The sequence below is a fragment of the Mauremys reevesii genome, linkage group 1 (genome assembly GCF_016161935.1).
Source record: "Mauremys reevesii isolate NIE-2019 linkage group 1, ASM1616193v1, whole genome shotgun sequence".
Lineage (NCBI taxonomy): Eukaryota > Metazoa > Chordata > Testudines > Geoemydidae > Mauremys > Mauremys reevesii.
The window spans coordinates 90,694,885-90,716,066 of record NC_052623.1 but is presented as its reverse complement, the minus strand read 5'-3'; the positions used below and the strand labels follow the sequence as shown (position 1 = coordinate 90,716,066).

General features: G+C 40.2%; 1 long non-coding RNA gene across 1 annotated transcript; it reads left to right on the top strand.

Annotated features, from left to right (window-relative positions):
* Nucleotides 1-543: 543 nt before the first annotated feature.
* On the top strand, nt 544-6,513 carry LOC120404224. Its single transcript, XR_005597886.1, has 2 exons — nt 544-726; nt 6,059-6,513. It is a non-coding gene; the product is annotated as an uncharacterized LOC120404224 (long non-coding RNA).
* Nucleotides 6,514-21,182: the final 14,669 nt, after the last annotated feature.

The window sequence follows — 21,182 nt, the reverse complement described above, 5'->3', positions numbered from 1 at the left end:
TTCTATGGATGCACAATGCTGTGTACCATGGGTAGGTATCTCTGTGTGTGCAGATTTAGTTCACTGTCTTTTACCAATGCATGGTGGACAAGGATGACTGGGAGCAAGGCGTCAATTTCCCTTAATGCAATGTTCTCCATCCCATAATACCAGCTTTATCCCATAATTTTTGCTCAAATTTTCAATTTTCCATGAACCGATGTGGAAATTGTTGCTGTCCACCATCTCCGACAGAAGCATGGCACCTGCATAGCGCTGCACTATTATCATGACCATTTCAAGCATGTGATGCACAATCCTCTGGTATTTGAAGAGCTGCAATAAGAACAGTGGGGAACATGATGATTTCATGGTGGTCAGTTTGCTGTGGGACATAGTGAGAATCAATTCAAGGCTATTGATAGCATTCACAGAAAGCTGCAAATGGTGGAGCACCGGTTTTCGGTCTAAGAAGAAGAAACAAGCACTGATTGGTGGGATTGCATCATAATACAAGTTGAGATGATGAGTACTGGCTGTAGAACTTTCAGATGTGCAAGGCCACATTCTTGGATCTGTGTGCCAAGCTCTCCCTAGCCATTCAATGCAGAGACACCAAACGGAGCGCAGCACTGAGAGTGGAGAAGCAAATAGCAATCACTCTGTAGAAACTTGCAGTGCCCGATTGCTACAGTCAGAGGGCAGTCATTTTGGATTGAGAAAATCCACTGTGGGGGTTGTTATCACGTAAGTGTGCAGAACCATTGATTGTCTCCTGCTACACAGGACTGTGACTCTCAGCAATGTGTGGACATAGTGGATGACTTTGTAGTTATGGGGTTCCCGAACTGAAGTGGAGCAATAGAAGGCACACGCATCCCTATTTTGGCCCTATAGCACTTTGTCACAGAGTATATCAACAGAAAAAGGTACTTCTCCATGGTTATGTTTGCACTGGTGGGTCAATTTTGGCTGGTCAGGGATGCTCACATCTTTAAGAATACAGAACTGTTCAGAAAGCTACAAGAAAAGACCTTCTTTTCTGACAAGTGGATTACCATTGACTATTTTGAAATGCCAATAGTGATCTCAGGGGATCTAGCCTACCTCTTACTCCCATGGCTCATGAAGCCATACACCGACCACCTCAACAGCACCAAGGAAAGATTCAGCTACCAGCTTAGAAAGTGCAGAATGACAGTTGAATGTGCTTTTGGTAGATTGAAAGGGTGCTGGCATTGTTTACTCACCAGATTGGATCTCATTGCAAAATATATCCCAATGGTTAGAGTTGTGTCCTGCATAATATTTGAGACACAAAGGGGGGAAAACTTGCCACATAGTGGGGGTGTAAGTGGAGTGGTGTCTGCTGAGTTTGAGCAGCCAGACACAAGGGCTATCAGATATGCTCAATGAGGAGCTATATAAGAGGCTTTGAAAGAGCATTTTAATGGTTAGCCACGGTTAATGTGCTGTGGTGTACTGTGCTCAAACTGACACTGCAGTTTGGGAGCCTGTTAGGAATTGAGTGGTGCTTGCTGCACATCTATGTATATATCACTGACGGTACACCAATTAATGTTGGAGTGCTTGCTGTACATTTATGATGACTACACTGTTTGCCACTGATCCTCTGGGTTGTGAGTGTACAAGACCACTACTTTCACTGCCAGCTGGCATTATACACCATGTGCTGGAAACTACTAAAGATGAATAACTTTCAAAACAAAAGAGTTTTATTCACTTATAAAAACAGCTCAAAAAATCTGAAGAACTTAAAAGTAAATACATTTTAACTGCAAAAAATAGAACATTAATAAATAAACAAGAGGAAGGAACATTGATGTCCATTGTAGCTACACATACATCAACTGTGGCTCTCACAGGTCAGTGTAAGTGAAGCTGTGGTTGTTCATGCTTTTCCCCAGTGTGGAGTGGGAGGGGTAGGCATGAGGGTTCTGAGGCTATGTGGAATGCTGAGGATGTAGGGAGGTGTTTTCCTGCAGTTCTCTACAGACTGCAATGGGAGTTAAGCTTGGGGTTGTTGAACCCGGGGGTCCAAAAAACATCCGCAGCATCAGCTTGCTGACAGAGTAGCCCCATTATGTCCTGGTGCATCCCTCTCTCCTTTTCCTGTGCTTTCCTCTTATCTGCTCTTTCCTTCTTCATACTATCTGAAATATTCACCCTCTAGGCCCTCTGTTCAAGGTCTGATGCAGTAGTGGCTTGTAGAATCTTGAACATGTCCTGCATCCTCTTTTTTTCTCTTCCTTATCTAAGTCAGTCATTTCACAGGTGTGGAGTGTTACCCAGAGTTCTTTCAACCCAAAGCTCTTGGTAACTTTTACTCTGTGCAAGGAGGTGTCAGGAAAAAAATCAGGGGAAACACGGCCGTCCGACCGATAGATGGCTGGCACAAACACGAGAGTGCTTTCACTTAAAGCTAAACTTTACTTAATTTCAAGCACTTACACACGTCCACAACAGGTTAGTAACACACTCCCAACACTTGATAATTACTGAAGCTGAATGTGGCTCTCGAGTGGCACAGTGGCAGCCCGTCTGCCGATGGGGAACACAAGATGTATCCAGAGGGAGAGACAAGTCCCGAAGAGTCCCTCTTATTTATACGTTAGTAATAGAACAACATGTCCCTTAAAGAAAACTTGTTAAGCAAGCCATTCCAATGGTCAAGAAAGAGGCACCTTGTGATTATTGATTAACCAAGTGTGCTTTTTTCCAGAGTTTGCAGCCTTGAGACCCCAATAGATATTCCTGGGGCATATCCTACTCTTTTAAAATGCATGCATCAGCAATTTCAACACAATTCTTATCAGGAAGGACACGGAGTCAAGCTGCCCTTGCTGTGGCACCCAAAACCCCCTCCCCTCCTGCCTTAGTCAAGCTGAGATTGCTGAATGGCCAATTTACAGCTTGCTGACTAGGCCACCTTTAACAATAAGCCATAGTGGTTTCAAGCACTTTACTGGCTTGCCAAAGTCTCCCCGTACAGGAAGGGGTAGCCCTCAAGGCCACAGCAGCCACCGCAACAGTTAAAACACACAGTGGTACTGTTGTCAGGATAGTAGAAAGGGAAAGCAAAACTTAAAATTCAGAACTCCCCCTTTTCCTTGCTCCCCTAAAGTGTTAAACAAGAAATGCTAATTGACACTTCTGCTTTGGAGTGATAGTGCCCAGAGCCACTCTCAGCTCAAGCCATATTGAGTATAACCCACCAGGAGTGAGAGAAACAAGGAGGGAATTGCTCTCTTGCATGAAACTGAGGTAAGGGCACTGGCACTCAATACTGGCACCATTTTCCACAGGTGGTGATGGTTTTAGGTGATATCTCACTTCTGAGGGTAACAACGGCAAAAAGAGTGCTTCTGGAATCCTAAAGTCACCTGAACCCTATATGCAGAAGTTATCCCTGACTAGTGTGGGAAAGTGTCCTATTTCAAAGGAAGAAATAAGGCTGCCATCCCTAGAAACTTTTGGGAGAGGATTGCAGTATACCTCCATGGAAGTTTAATCAAACTCTCTCAGAAGGATTCAAGGAACACTCCTGTGTACATAAACAAACTGTTATGCATGCCCCCCAACTAAAGAGTGGGAAAAAACATATCAACTCTACCAATCTGTTTTTTACCACTACCTCTTGTATGAGTAAATTAATGAAAAGTTAATAACTGTGGTCTGCTAAGTTGGGGGTGCCATCATTGTAATGGGAAATCTGTTTATACACTTACTTGAGTTTCCTTCCCCTGCATCAAACTCATCTGTGCTCAACTGAAGGGACTGGCTGGACTGCAGTGGAGTCAAATATAGGTCCTGACTTGTGTCACAGCTGGAATCCCCCCAGTTGCCTGTCCCCCACACTCTTCTTTCTCTGTTTCACCCACCTCCTCCTCACTATTCATGGCACGGGTCTGCAATTCAGGCTCCTTAGAGATATCCAAACTGGTGTTCAGAGCGGTGGTGGGGTCTCTGCCAAGTATGGCATGCAGCTCTTCATGAAAGCTGCAGGTCTGCAGCTTGGACTGGATCAATGCCTACCACAGTTTCTTGGCTTTCATGTGGCACTGCTGCTCGTCCCTGTCATACCCCTTCACCTTCACCCCCCGAACATTTGCTTGTAGATGTCAAAGTTTCCATGGCTGGTTCAGAGCTGTGCTTGCACAGCCTCTTCTCCCCAGAGGCCCAGTAGATCCAATATCTCCTATCTATTCCCAGGCAGGAGCACTGCTGGACTGTGTAGCTGGCATGGTCAGCACAGCAGTTGTGCACAACAATGGAGAGCTGCTAGGTGTGCTCACCAAGCTGGACAACCAGGAAAAAGCCTTTTAAATATTTGTGGTTTAAAATGGAGGGGATGATTCCAGTATGAGTCACCCTTGGGAAGTGAAGTGCACGATTGTGATCAGGGAAGTCAGTGACAGGCATTGTGGGGCATTTGCTGGAGGACTGTTATTGTCAACATAGGTATTTCAGTATCTACACTTGTGCTGCATTGACTTCCATACATTTACTGTGTCTCAATGCTGCTTGGGGAGCAGGTGTTACTACGTCATCATAATGCTGCAGTTACGTTGGTGGGAGACAAATTTAATTGTAGCCACATACACAACTAGGTTGACACAAGGGCACTTACATTGACCTAACTTTGATGTGTAGACCAGGCCTGAAAAAGAACTGTATGGAAACTTGTAGCTGCTGGCAATACACTGCTCATAGCCCTCAGAGACAAAGCAAAGATACAGGCCTTTAGGCAGACTGTCTCACTATGGATTTTAAAGTCTAAGGCAGGTGTGATGACCTTCTCCCTGCCAGGGTTCAATCTGGAACTGGGATACCACTGAGCCCTCTACCTCACCAGCCTGGGCTCCCTCTCACACTGTGCTGCTGTGACAAACTGCAGACCAATTGCCGTGTCCTGCTCTCACACAACCCTCAAATCTGTGTGTCTTGAATTTATCTCCATCACCGGAAAAAGTATAGATAGATACTGCAGAGAATGTACTGTATTACATCTTACAAATTATTGGGAAATGTGTCTCTAAATAGGAACACTATTTGATCCAATTGGAATGCTAGTTCCCCATCCAAAAAGATCTTTGCCTCAACTAATAACTCACCACCTGACTATACAAATAAGAATGATTTAAAAACCACTAAATTAAAAGAGGTACGTAATGCCTCACTGTTTTTCACAAAAAGAATGAAGCTAATTAGGGTTGCACAGTATTCATCCAATTAGTTTGACAGCAATGAGCATCCTCATTTCTGGTGAACATCCACATACAGGGCTGTTTGACATATAGACAAACAAATCTTCATATCTGTATTTGAGATGAGTTTCTAGCCACAAAAGCTAAGGAAAGACAATGAGTGTGACATATGAAGTGTGAGAAGGGACAGCTTTATGTTTTGCTTTGGTTTTTGTTTTGGTTTGTTTTCCCCAAGTTAATTGAATATATCCATCTTAGGTATTCACAGAATGTCAATCACGGCAGTATCTTAGTTCAAGTGCCTTACAAAGTTTGGATTTTATATATGACACAGTTTGGACTCAGTATATGACATCAACTTATTGTTGTAAATCTACTAAAAGTATTTCTAACTGACCTCATGTCATTTATCCATTGTGAAATATTGTTTCATGAAGTGCAGCATCCCAACACAATTCTTATACAATTTCCTCCTGACTATTTTCAAATTCTATTATCTATTAAGGTTGGTAATTAAATTGAAACATCTTTCCAAAATGAAAAGCTGAAATGTTAATACCAAAATATTTTGAAATTTCTGATTGTTTTCTTTTGGGGAGGAAATGGGGCTGCCTCAGACAACTTACAGTGTAAATACACAAGGGAAAGTGAGGCATAGATGCTTCTGAAAATCTCATGAGGTGCCTATTTTCATATTTAAGAACTGAGATGCCATAAACATTCTGGCCCTGAAGGATTAAATGACTTACCAATGTCAGATACAAAGTCTGTTTGCAGCCAAGCATTGGGCCCTAGTTTTTCACGTCCCAGTTTTGTGTGTTAACCACAAGACCATTCCCCTCTTTCTACAGGACTTGTCCATGGTAGCAGTGGTGGTCCAACACTAGTAGCTAGCAGAAGATGGAGGGAGGAAAAGTGTGTGCAGTAACACCCCAGGAACATAGAGGGTTCCATAGCTTATGGAATCCTGGAAGCTTTCCAAGCATGTAACGCCCATTGGTCCTTTGCGTAAGAGTGAAACTTACTCTACAGAGCAGAAAGACCCACAGAGAACGTGTTTGTCATTATGATACTCATGTTTCTTTTTCTTTTTTCTTCTTTTTTTTATCAGATTGCACTTATCTATCTTAGGTGCTCATCCATCACCTATTACTGTGGTATATAGGTTCAAGTGCATTACAAGGTTTTGATTTAATGCATAGTACAATTTAAGATCATTGCATGGCACAATCATCCGTATGCATCCACTTTGTTACGTCTTTTTTTCTCCCCTTGGGGTATGCAATAAAACCTTAGCATGTGACTATATAAGCTATGAAACAGCATGTTTTTATTAAATAGTTTCTTTTATAATAGCTCTGTATGTGTATGGAGTAAATTTTTAGTCTCAGATATGTATTTCACTGAAATCAAAGGAAGTCCTTGTATACATCTGAAGCAGAATTTGGTCCTCTCTGTTATCTATGACATAGATCAAGCTTTGGATCAAGCTCTAAATCAGAAGAACTACTGTATGTGTTTATCTTCATCTAAATGGAAGCTTTTCATAAAGCCTTAAAACTACAATTTCCATGCTAACTCGAATTATGCCTAGTTGTACTCTGAAAAGTTACTAATGTTTTACATATTTGAAAGTCCATAGTTAATATGATTCTGATGAACTGAGTCACTTGCTGAAATCAATTTGAAAACAAGAAGATGAAAGCAAAGAAAGTTTTTTTGGTTTTGATTTTTTTTTAAATTAAAGTACTATTAAATTTCATACTAGAAATAGAAATCCACAGACTTTGCTGTTACATTAGAAAAAAAATGCTAGTTCATGCCATTTCTAACAGGAATACTTGAACATTATGTACTCTTTTTAGAAATATTAATATTAATCTGTAATACTGTGGGTAGCATTTCTCATAATGTGATATGTATACCAAATACAATGAGCCTCTTCAGAAAATAAACACAGAATGTACTGATGACATATTATAAGGGCCTGTCTTCAAGATGTCAGGAAAGGTAATAAAGCAGGTAATGAAGCACGCTTTCAGAAATTATGATCTTTGAGAGTAAATGCTAAGGACACTTCAGCTTAACAAATAAAAGAATTATATTGTCACTAAAATAAAAAAAAATGAAGAAAATAATCATCCATTCACTGTTGATAAGAGTAAAAATGATTATGTTGGGTAAAACCACAACAGATTTTCTCTAAAATACAGTAGTTAATGATTTTAATAACTCTGCCATATACTAGAGGCTCCAATTCTTCAAACCATCCCATACAGAACTCGCACTGACTTCAGTCTGAATTGTGCACATGGAGAGATTAAATCCAGTTAGTAATCTTAACAACATTATAGCACACAAAGGGTTTCCTTATGTGATATGCCGAATAGCCTCAGCACTCAATGAGGTCAAGGGGAATTGATGGTGTTCACCAGTTTATAGCATCAGGCCCTAAATATCATAATCCAAACACCAGTCAGTCAAGCCAAAGAAATGTTGTGTATTCAGTAATATTTTTTTTCTATGTACTTTCAGAGACGTTTCAGGGCAAGTTGCCAAATGCCGCTACACTGTTCTGAAAGAATTACATTTATAAATCTTAATTTATAATTACCTTTTTTTCCTGTACCCAATTCTGATCTGACAATCCACTTCCTCACACTGGGGACTCCATTGCATAGAGGCACATCCCCCAAGTGGTGGATGGAGGTAGCTGATCTTGGGGAAACCCAGAAGGGTAGCACTGAATATTACAGAATAAGGTGCCATGAACCAACAGTGTCTAAGAAAAGGAAAATTGATTTCAAACTGAGGCAGATAGAGAATCTTAACCTCTTTAGTTAAATCTGTCTAGGAGAAGGAAACTCGGATTTCATATCTGAGAATTCCAAGCATATTAGTGTTGGACAACAAGTGGATTAAGGTGGAACTTCTAATGCCTGTTCCTAAGAGGACACAAGGCTATAGCATGATATTCCTATGAGCGTGATAGGGTGGACTGGCCTAACAAAGCATTAAATCTGAAATTCACTTCTTATAGAAACATTACCACAAACCAATCTTATGTGTGTGGATTTGGCCGCTGGCCTAAGAAATGGAAATGGCCATGAATAATGACTAAACATATTACATGTATTTCTAACTGGAATGTTAGAACTCAATTTTCGCCAGGCCAGACTGAGCCAGTAGCAGATGAGTGAAGGAAATTACAAGTTTTCCTCACTGTCCATACAGGAGACACATTGGCTAGGTACAGGAGTGTTTAATTTTGAAATTATACTTTCCTTTACTTTGAACATTCAAATGGACAAGCAGAGCTTACAGATGGAGTTTCTTTAGCAGTGGACAAGAGAACAATTACTTCAATGAACAACTGGAAACCGGTGGACTGTCATAGCATGGTTTACTACTGCCTACAATAAACTATCCATCACTGTGATCAGCTGTGCCACACTTACAGAAGCAGCAGAAAAGGAAGAGAAGGATGGATTTTATGAAAAGGTTTGTAGTGGACATGGTAAACAAATGGATAGTTGTAGACCGTACACCATTGGAATAGCCAAGAATAATGGGGAAAGGTTAAGAACTCATGAGATGCACAGTCTAGTGACTGCAACATGCACATGATTACATAGAACTCACCAGATGATCAAAGCAAAAGAATAAATAAAACAGATTGACCACATTATTATCAGTAAAAGGCATAGACAGTCACTGTTGGATGTTAGAGTCTATAGAAGTGACAAGTTTGGCAGTGACCCTGAACCACCAATAGGAAAGATTAAGATTTAGTTAAACATTCAAGACAAAAGATGGGTGCAACAGGAGCCAAATTTGGTCTTAATAAATTAATGTATATCTCTGTGAGGGAAGCATACAAGGTGATGCTTGAAGGGCATTTCAGGCCATTGATTTGTGTTGATGAAGACATTTCACTACAGACTAGTTGACAAATATTCAAGGAAGTGACACAAATACAGCCAAGGAACTATTTGAAGTTGTAAACAAACAAGGAAAGTCTGGACAAGCAACAAAATAAGAACATTATAGGAGAGGTGCAAACAAGCCACGATGCCTGGGAAAGCAGTGGATGTAACAGCATTATGCAAAGGAATAGACAATATAACAGTTGAGTTGCTAATATCAGGTCTGACAAGTGCTATCAAAGCATTAGAAAAAAAAGTACAAGGAGGTATGGGAGCAAGAGAAGGTACCATATGACTGCCTAAAGGCAGCAGTTATACCAATCTTGAAAAAAAGGAGACCCTTCCAATCTGAATAATAATTGAGGTATAAGATTATTGTCAATACCAAGAAAAAGCATAATGAAAATAGCTGTCAATAGATTAGTGGAAGTAGTAGGTGAGGAACAGTGTGGCTTTAGACCAGGATGAAGTTGCATTGATCAGATACTCAGTCTTCAACAGTTAAATGGGGAGGGAATGAGAATGGGAATTAAAATTGTTTGCTGTTTTCATCAACTTCAAGAAAGCATTTCATTTGGTTTGAAAAGAAGTGTTATCGAAAATAGCAAAATCATATGCAGTTCCATACAAGATATTTGAAATTGTAAAAACTATGTATGAAGACTCCTGAAGTGCTATAAGAATTGGTGGAAAATTAAGCAATTGGTTCAAATTTAAGTTTGGTGTAAGATAAGAGAGCATGGAATCACTGTCTCTTTTCATTGTGTTCTTAAAATAGACATTGAGAATGTTCAGTGAGTTGGAGGGCATGATACTGGATGATCTAGATTGAATTAAACTCCTTAGCTTATACAGATAATATTGTACAACTTGCAGACATGTTTGAATTAATGATCATACTCTTCATTACTCTGGAAAATTGGCAGAGTTGACTTGGATGTACAATAAATGCCAAGGAGACAAAGTGATTGTGTCTTGTAAAAGGGACACAGGTAATGTGTTAAAATGTAGCAGTAGGGAAGTCATAGCACAGGTAGAATCCTCAGTGTACCTAAGAAGTTTGATCAGTGCTGATGGTTCCATCAAATACGAGGTTAAAACATGTGCCCTGGCTATAAATGCTGCACAAAAAATTGATAAAAATATTGTGTTTGGTGCCAAAGTAAAAAAATATCAAACTAGTGTACTAACAGTAATAGTGTATTGTCTGGAAGCAGTTGCATTAAATGAAACAGACATCAGAAGGCTGGAGGCAACATGAGAATGCTTTGAAAGATTGGATGATAGAGGATGGATCACTCAATAATTTTCCTGTTCTATTCTTTTCCTCTGAATCATCTGGCATCAGTCACTGAAGGAAGACAGGTTACTGGGCTAGATGAGGGGTTCCCAAAATTGGTTCGCGGCTTGTTCAGGGTAAGCTGCTGGCGGGCTGCGAGACGCTTTTTTTTACCTGAGCGTCCGGAGGTACTGCTACTCGCAGCTCCCAGTGGTCATGGTTCACCTTTGGTCTGATCCAGTATGGTCATGCTTATGTTCTTATGATAGCATATGTAAAGTGGAATCGTTTTAGGACAAATGTAGACATTGGAGGAAGAGTAGAATGTGAAATCAGGGAACAGGTTTGACTACAGTTGGAAAGTTTATAATGGTGGGGACACTGCCAGGCTGGATTTACACCTTACACAGCCCTTGGCAGAGCATATTCAGTACCCCCAGCCTACAGCTGATCTTCGTGTTTTCCATAAAAAATGATTGTTTAAACCCACATTTAACTTTTAGGTGCTCCTAGAATGTCAGTACCCCTAGATATGTGACTACTGTGCCTAATTGGAAATCCGGCCTTGGACACTACAGAAAACAAACAGATAACAGAATGCCAAGAAAATAAGGCAAGCAAAACCAGTGTCAGCTCAATCTGGAGGCTAGCCATTGTCTGGATGGCAGGACCTCATACACAGGGACATGACCAGGCTGGACTTAATGGAGGAACAAGCCATGGACAGGAATGAATGGTGATGCTGTACTACTCTCCATGTCTGCAGAGATGCTCTGGGATGAAAGATGAACTTCCTTTCCACCATTCAAATTCCACCTTGAGACTCACTTCTTTGCAAAGCTCACAAGAAGACAGTCAGCAATAGCAATTAATGGACCAAATTCACTGTCTCATCCCAGATGCTTTTCACTCCTCTAGTTCAAAGCAGCCCTAAAGCTGATGGATCTGGTGTCTCAATATTCCCTATACACCCATCATAATGGCTTCCATGTTATTCCCCTCCTGGTACTGTCGCAGACGTGTGTAAGTGCTTGAGACTAAGTAAAGTTTAACTTTAAGTGAAAGCACTCTGGTGTTGTCCTGTTTGTGCCAGCCATCTATCGGTTGGACGGCCGTGTCTCGCCTGATTTATTTCCTGACACCACAGAATAAAAGTTACCAAGAGCACAGAATAAAAGAGCCTTGGGTTGAAAGAACCCTTGGTAACAGTACTATGCATAAGGAATTTTCCCCAAGGAAAGGTATTTGGCTAGGAGAAACGTGTCAGAGTGATTAAGAACTGGAATAAATTGCCTAGGGAGGTTGTGTAATCTCCATCATTGGAGAATTTTAAGAGCAGGTTAGACAAACACCTGTCAGGAATGGTCTAGATAATACTTAGTCCTGCCATGAGTGCAGGGGACCGGACTAGATGACCTCTCAAGGTTCCTTCCAGGCCTATGATTCTGTGATTCTTGCACAAGCACAGTGTGTCTTGCCAAATAAGTGTATGTAAGATTTTTTTTTTAATCATATAAGAACAACATAAGAAAGGCCGTACCGGGTCAGACCAAAGGTCCATCTAGCCCAGTATCTGTCTACCGACAGTGGCCAATGCCAGGTGCCCCAGAGGGAGTGAACCTAACAGGCAATGATCAAGTGATCTCTCTCCTGCCATCCATCTCCATCCTCTGACGAACAGAGGCTAGGGACACCATTCTTACCCATCCTAGCTAATAGCCATTTATGGACTTAGCCACCATGAATTTATCCAGTCCCCTTTTAAACATTGTTATAGACCTAGCCTTCACAACCTCCTCAGGTAAGGAGTTCCACAAGTTGACTGTGTGCTGCGTGAAGAAGAACTTCCTTTTATTTGTTTTAAATCTGCTGCCTATTAATTTCATTTGGTGACCCCTAGTTCTTGTATTATGGGAATAAGTAAATAACTTTTCCTTATCCACTTTCTCAACATCACTCATGATTTTATATACCTCTATCATATCCCCCCTTAGTCTTCTCTTTTCCAAGCTGAAGAGTCCTAGCCTCTTTAATCTTTCCTCGTATGGGACCCTCTCTAACCCCCTAATCATTTTAGTTGCCCTTTTCTGAACCTTTTCTAGTGCTAGAATATCTTTTTTGAGGTGAGGAGACCACATCTGTACACAGTATTCGAGATGTGGGCGTACCATGGATTTATATAAGGGCAATAATATATTCTCAGTCTTATTCTCTATCCCCTTTTTAATTATTCCTAACATCCTGTTTGCTTTTTTGACCGCCTCTGCACACTGCGTGGACATCTTCAGAGAACTATCCACAATGATTCCAAGATCTTTTTCCTGACTCGTTGTAGCTAAATTAGCCCCCGTCATGTTGTATGTATAGTTGGGGTTATTTTTTCCTATGTGCATTACTTTACATTTATCCACATTAAATTTCATTTGCCATTTTGTTGCCCAAGCACTTAGTTTTGTGAGATCTTTTTGAAGTTCTTCACTTCAAAATCAAGTTGGGATTTAATGATGCTGAAAATGTTAATTCATGTCTGCCAAAAAGAACTAAAGCTCTTATTTGTATAGAGTGATGCTCACTGAGACATCAAAGATATATATACATCTGAATAAAGAAATGATGTTTCTGTTACTGTTGTACCTTTAGCAATTAAGTACTGGTAGCTTCCCTTTCCTGAGAAGCAGCTTTCTTTGAAACATTTACAAAGAGGATTCTTCCATTTTCCAAAGCCTTAGTTTTAGACAAATAAATAAAAAAATCACCCTATTTTGCTGGCTTTGTTCACTGGCATTTGTTTCTGCTTAACACAGGGACTTTACAGGTACAAAATTCTGTTAAATCCCCCACTTTCATGTCCTTCACCTTTCTCTAAGCATATCTAAGACTTTGAGTGATTCCTTTTGCAGCCATCTGGATTTTTTCCCCTTTCTATTTCACACTGCTTTCATTTCTGTCATGTAACATCTTTTTTCTTTCTGCAAGCGCAATCTCAGAAGTTTGCTTGTGTTTTAAAAACAAAAAAAACTTTCCCAGAGTTAGGGAGTGCAAGAGGTTGTATTTCCAAGAAATAAATATGTTGACATCGCTAGTCTTTTAAAATGAAATAATAAATAAATAATAAATAATAATGATAATATTAATAAAAAATGTATCTAGCTCTTTTATAGACTTGTGGAAAGGGATCTAGAAAGACTGGGACTCAGGAGAGTTGGATTCAATTCCTGGCTCTGACACTGGTCTGCTGGGTGATCTTGGCAAGTCACATGCTATATCAGGACTAGGTATTATGACTACTAGCAGTAGTTTAAGCTTATCCATTATTTTCCCTGGTTATTATCCCTGGCTCAGGTTTTGAAAAAGCCTGTGGAAATTAGGCTCCCAAAACCCATTACATTTCAATGGAATTTGGACAACTAAAGTTATAGAGGAAACTTGCTTACAAACATCTAATGTTCAAGAGCTATTTAATAAAATACCCCATATTTGTGAGGCTATCATGTCTAAACGAGCCAATATGAAACTGAATTTTGTTTACGTTAAACAGAAATTGTCTGAACTTGAATCCTGTTTATTATCACGTTTATTGGTTCATCCCATATTGTGAGTTTACCAGTTTAAGGGTGTTGGTATCTGTCATTAACGTTAACCCTTTTAGTCCTTTGCTTTGCTCACCTCACACCAGAGGTTAGAATTTGCCGGTGTTCCTTTAGCGAGCTAGCTGAACCCTTGATGCAGGATATTTACATACTAACAATTCTCCCAAATTCTGGTATCAGCAAAGACTGTGTTAATAATTAAGGACAGAGTGTTGGTCCATAACCTATGAGTGACATGAAAAAGACCCCCTTAAATTACCAAAAGAGACTACAGAGATATAAGCAGGACTGTTTGTTTGATAAGGAACAATTGTTATTGCAGATGTTTTCTGTAATGATGAAATGGCAAGATATTAAAAGATGTTTTGGGGAACTGTTAGCTGCTCCCCCTCCCCGCCTTTAGGGAATTCTAACCCATTCACTATCCCTTTTTGCTTATCAATCATGTAACATAAGATTCCATAAAGGAAATATCATAAGTAATGACAACAAAGAATCCTGTGGCACCTTATAGACTAACAGACGTTCTGCAGCATGAGCTTTCGTGGGTGAATACCCACTTCTTCAGATGCAGAGTGGGTATTGTACACATGCTGCAGAACGAATTATCTGATAAATATCTTGTTGCTTTTACAGATTTTGACTAAGACTAACACGGCTACCCCTCTCATAAGTAATGAGGTACATAAAAATCTTAAAACATAACATATGGTAAAATCAAACATTGGAAAGTATGTTTCCATTCACAGAAGGGATTTCTTTGTCCTATAAAAAGCAGAAGTATTGGGAATTAGGTGGAAAACTGCCTGCATCTCACCAGATACAGAATAGAGGGACACAGAGGACAGCTCTTTACCTGTATCTATATTTTCTGTATTCTGTATGGTGCTGTATGAATCTGTGATTGATAGTCTTTGATAAAAGAATTCAATTTGAGCCTGCTATTTGACAACCTTGAATTGTTATTAAATTCAGACCTGAAACAAAGATCTGATACCACCAGTCCTTCATGGAACTCCCCTTGACATCAGTGGCACTGGCTTCCTTCACATGAAAGATCTAGACTTAATAGAACATAATATTGACCCAGATTCTCATATGATCTAAATTGGTGTAGCTCCATTGAAATCAGTGGGGTTACACTGATTTACAGTAGCTGAGATATGGCCCAATAAGTATGTGTAAATAGGCCTGGTCTTGCAGGGTGTGTTTATGCATACTTGCCACTCAAAATACTGACAGTTTTATGTGTGGATGAACTGCATTAGCAGGTGTCCATGACACCACAGCCAGAACCTCTTTTGAGACTATGCTATGTCTACACAGCACGCTAAGCCTGGACACTGAGTCAAGTTTAAGCCCAAGACGCCATTTCATCCTCACAGAAATAAGTCTGACTTAGGATAGGAACCCCTCTGGACTCAGGTCCACAGACCCTGCTTGGGATGGGTGGATCAGAGCTCAAGTTCCACCATGATGTGCATCAAAAAACAAGCATTTTGAAATGTGGATGCAATTCAAATCTGTGTCACCAGACTAGGTCTGGAGAGATCACCAACACTGTCCCATAATCTCCTTGAGCTGTTTTTTCTCAGGCCTTCCATCCCCCAAATTCCCATTTGCTTCCCAGGAAACTTAGAAGCAACCTCCTGGTTCAAATGCAGCTTCTCAGTGTTTAACTCTTCATTTCCACATGGATTGCAGTGAGACAGCACAGCATGACAGTTGCACTCTCTGGTTGTGTGTATTAGTTCACAAATGCAATACTATCTTGAGTCTACTCCTGGTGAAAAGGTTCCTCATTCTCCTTACAGATATTGTGCAAAACACAGCAGGCCACAATAATACAAACTGCATTGATGACACTGGAATCTAAATGGTTTGAAGGCTGTGCCAATGGGACTTCAGTCTGCCAAATGCACATTACATCAGCTACTGAGGTATATAGCTACTGAATGTATAGTTGAACCTTCTTTTCACGGGGCCTCTAAAATCAGGATACGGTTTCATAAGCCATGGCAACAGGGGTAAAGTGTGGTCCCCTAGAATAACAATGGGGACAGTAATGTCATTTATAACAATGTCATTCAGGGGAAATAATGTCCCAGTTTGTCCATGAAGGTAAAATCCTGATCACCCTGGCATCTTGCAACCTGCCAGTGCATCCCATATTAGTGTCCATGAATCTGGATAATGATGGATTGGTACCCTTTCAGGTTTATGAACTTGTGTTCTCCCTGCAGAGGGCAAACTACAGCCACATGAGTCCCATCAATGGCCATGGCATAGTTTGGAAAGCCTGTTATCTCAAAACCAGCAATTATTTCAGGTATGTTTGTTGTGCCCACCATCTCTGGACACATCATAGTCCTGATTACCTCACAACCTCTGCCTCAACAACCCCCACAGTTAATTTACCAACTCCAAACTAGTTAGCCATTGGCCTTTAGCAGTCTGGGGTAGCCAGATTCCAGGATGCTATAACAGCCCACTTCTTTGACTGTCATGGCCTCCTTCCTGTGGGAGTTGTGGCACTGAAGGGGTGGGGCAAGCTGATCATAAACCTCCAGGAACATCTGCTTCTACTTGTGAAAGTTCTGGACCAGTGCTGGCCATCCCACTGTGATCCCACCAGTCTGTGCTTGTGGCCCCGTTCCAGAAATGATGGTCTACATAGGTGGATTCTGCAGCTAAGACAACAGAGATGAACAGCATGAGATGGGTTGAAAGGTGCTTTTGGCAGGTCAAAATTGCTGCTAAAATGTCCACCAGTGCTCCACTTAATTTATGAAATAGGACTGACAGTGTGAGGTGGAGAAGTTCTTCCACCAGTCTGGGATCCATGTTGATGACTCTGGCTGCTGGGAGTGTGCAGACCTAAAATGGCCTGGCAGGCTAAAATCACCCAAAATACTTTCAGTCAACACCAGCAGGACAGACAGACAAATTCTCTCACAGCCCACTATGAACCAAACTCTAGAGAGGCTAGAGCTGGCAAGGGCACTAGGAACCCTGTGATACAATGGTATGCACCCACAGAGGCTGACGTTCTGACTGGGGTCAACATAGTGCAATATGGATGCACCAGCACAGTTGTGAGGCCTAGATTTCTAGTGCAATGTGGACACTGAAGCATGGACTTGGAAACACGAAGTCTGCAAGCACGAGTCCTAAAGATCCAGATGATTTATCTGTAGACCTAGCCTATCTGGTCTGACACAGTATAATATTTCCATTTGAAGTACCTTGGAAACATAGAGAAATCTTGTAAAACATATTGCAGGACCAAAGAATCAGTCTTCAACATAATGGAGACATAATACAGCCATAGATCACTCTAAGCATGGTTATAACTGTAGCTGGAGACCAGGAACAAGATTGTTTATTCAAAAAGTCAACAAAGTCAATTAAGGGACATCTGGCAACAATAGTCTCCCTTCCAGAATTAACCTTATGATTTGCTTCCAGCTATTCAAATCACCTGCTTGTTATTATATTTGACAAGCATTTTCCCTTTTCAGTTGGAACAGTTAGCTCTCTCTTTAGGTCTTGGCTTTTTAATAGGTTAGTTCATGCCAGCTCTTGGCTCTTAGCTAGAAAACCAAAAATTATTTGTAATGAACTGAAACTTCTCTCTTGTTCTGATGCACTGTTTGCAATGGTGTCCTTTCTGACTTCCAGATGTCAAGCTGGGTTTTGAATCAGCTTTCACTGGCCCATACTGTTAATGAAAAGTTCCAATTACTTCAGTTTTTGAAAGCCCTTCTGGAGTGTCAGTTTCAAATACACAAAGCACAGAAAAATGGGTTGTTATCTTGCTGTTTTTCACTCTTGTTTTTGTTTTTTCAAAAGCTTATATATAAGCTGTAGCTAAAAAAAATGTATACAGTTAGGAGTAGCAGATTTAAGAAATACAAGAAACCCTAAGGTGGACAACACCTGAATAACTTGTCCATAGAAGAAAGTTCTTCCTCATGGCAATCGGTTAATGGTTGGTTTATGCCATGAAGTACAACAGTTTATATACTGTCTAAATGTCTTTTTTAATCCTTCTCTGAGTAATCAAAGAATGTTCTCATTGTCTACATAAATGTCTAATCCAGAACCATGCACCCATGTCAAGTGTAAGGTCAGGGATCTAGCACAATTGTTTGCAGAACTCTGGCTATTGTTTGTTATATGTGATCATGCATCTGATTAGGATATGTTAAACACTTGATTCTGAGCGGACAGTTAGTTTCCACTGATAATTCACTGCTTGTGGAATATTAAAAAAACTAAACTCCTTGCATCAAGAGTACTGTAACTAGGTGTATCATTTGACAATACCTTAAAAGAAGTCTGTATTATCTGTTTAGAAGGATAATGGATGTTCAGGACATACGAACAGAGAAATGAGTTGAAAACATACAATGCTTTTTCTGGAAGTTTTCAGAAAATGCTACTTTATTTTATAAAATTCTGAACCTTAACTTAAAAGAACCAAAAACAGAAGGAGTAAGCAGGCTGCTCCATATGGCAGAGAGGCAGAGATCCCCAGATCTTGCTCTAGGCTGGCTCTTTGCAGACTGACTGCTGTTGACCCAATCACACCCATCCCTACAGGGCCCTTAGCTTGCAAGTAGGTCCAGGAAAACCTCTGAGAATTTGAAGTAATAGTTTTCAATACACCGCAATGGGAGCAGCCAATATTGCCTTAAATAGGATTGCAAAACAACAACAACATTTAGAAGGTATATTGATTCCTCATTCAGCCATAAACCAAACTCTGATAGCACTTGATAAGAACGCATCATTCCCCACAGGCAAAATTATTTCATGATTGTACATTTTGACGGTTCTTCCACTTTCATCTAAAGCACTGTCACTGGCCATTGTCAGAGGCAGGATACTAGATTAGGTGGATCAATGATCTTTTCCAGTATGTCAATTCCTATGTAAGTTATGCATGTCGGAAATCATGGGAACGGCACAAGGATCCGACCCTATTTTCACATCCTGCATAAGGGATAATCCCAACACTCTTTGGGGGGGAAAAGTTCCCTGCTGGTTTCTCTAGTCAAATGGTGGTGGATTTGTTGTCCTGTTTATCATTTTTAAATAAGAATTTAGATTCTACAGGGTACCATCTAAAAAATTCTAGCAATTTTAAAGCATGTTAAAATTGATATTGGTCCTGCTTCACAATGTCCTTTTATACCTCCTTTGTTTTAGACTTTCTCCAAACGTGGAGCAAATTAGAGTAGATTGCCTGTTCAGCCCATAAATATCACTTAGATACCCACCTCCTGTTATTTAGGAATAGGCAGAAGATGTTTTAAAGCTGGCACATCTCTGGGTAAGGTAACAGTTAGAGGCTGGCTGAATGTGCTTAACTGGTAATTTCAAAACTTGGAGTCCTGGCCCTACTTACAAGTGAGAAACTAACAGACATTTATCATGGCATGCCTTAGTTTAATTTGTTGTATTTCAGCTTGATATATCACCGTAGTAGGTTTGGGGCTGCAAAGCAATGTGTAGTATTTTAAAATGACTAGGGAAGCTGGAACTTCATGATTAAAACATGCACAGTTTTGTCACATTGTGTTATGTATGTATGATATGTTGTGTCATGTAAGTACAAAGATGTAGTACACTTTGGTGCTGAAAAATGTAGAACAATATACAATAATTTTCAATGGGGGAAATCACAAGCAGGTCAGTCATGCATTGGTTTTCCAGGAACAGCAAAGACTCAAACCACCACCAAAGAATGGTTGCTGCAGGCTTTTCTCCTGTTACTGTATGCTGTTTGATAGCAAACAATATGGTGTCAGTATGTCATAAATTGTAATAAATATTTGTAACTTCTAATGATCTGAGTATCTTTTTGTTGTGGCTAAAGGCATTATAGAGTTTATTGTGATTTATTTACTGAAAAACAACTTAAAAATTCAGCTATGAATCCCTCATTCAGGCAAAACTATCATTGAAACCAACAGCCTAACCTGTTTTATCTTTGAAACCAATGGGAATGTTGTCTTAATAAGAATTGCAGAACTGGGCTATACATTGGTGCTGGAACTAGGGGTGCTGGGCGTGCTGCTGCACCCTTGGCTTTAAGTGGTTTCTATAATATACAGGGTTTACAGTTTGGTTCAATGGCCCTCAGCACCCCCACAATACAAATTGTTTCAGCGCCCCTGGGGCAATAAGATGCTAAAGTTAAAAATTTCCATTGCTGACATACTATCAGAATAGAAAGCCTGTTGCTTTTCCCCATCATGTCTTGAAACTTTTACTGGAAATTCACTTATTAATATACTTAACACTACAGTAAATCAGGTAAAGTTTAAGCTCACGAGCTGTGAAGTTTGAATTAGAGTTGAGACATACAGATTATTCCCCGTGCTCAGAACTGCAGATCAGGCAGTTTGTTGGATGATTCATTGTTTTTAGACCTTTTGTGAGGAAATAATAATCTGTAACCAGGGCTGTGAGATCTCTTGCAGCAAAAGCTCAAACCAAGTGAAATTGGGCAAATCTATTAATCTGGAGTGCTTGCTAGAGCACCCAAATTTCCAATAGCTATGCAGAGACTATTTAGGGATCCGTATGTACAGTTTGGGAGAGGTCGGGAAAATATGGGAGTGGGACCTACCCAGGCATCAGCAGATCTTTCCCTACCCCCTTCCAAATTCATAGGGAAAACTTGTTTAAGACAGACAATCTTCAGTAAGTCTTGTAGGTTTATTCCCTTCTCGTATATACACATGCTGGAGAGGAGCTCTGTGAGAGGTCACAAGCAAGGGAGCCTCAAACAGCACAGGTCCTATCTAGGAAGCCAGCTAGACCAATCATTTTCTACTCTCTTCCATCTAAATATCTTGCATAGGAGGAGACTGAGGGGCCTTACTTACTTACATTCTCTAGATTGAGAATTTCAGAGCATGGTCATGGTTTTAGCTACACATTTTCCCTTAATTTTAATGGAAAGTGTGTGGCTTTATCCCCTGAACTGCTTTGAAAATCTCAGCCCTGTTGTTTGGTAGAAAATATCCATCTGTGATTTTTGTTAGTAATTAGCAAAGAGAAACACACATACCAGGACCACATTTCTCCCAATTACCCAAATATAATTGGAAATGATAGACATTATCAAGCTGGCCTATGTACAGTGTAGAAGCATCTGCCAAAGTGA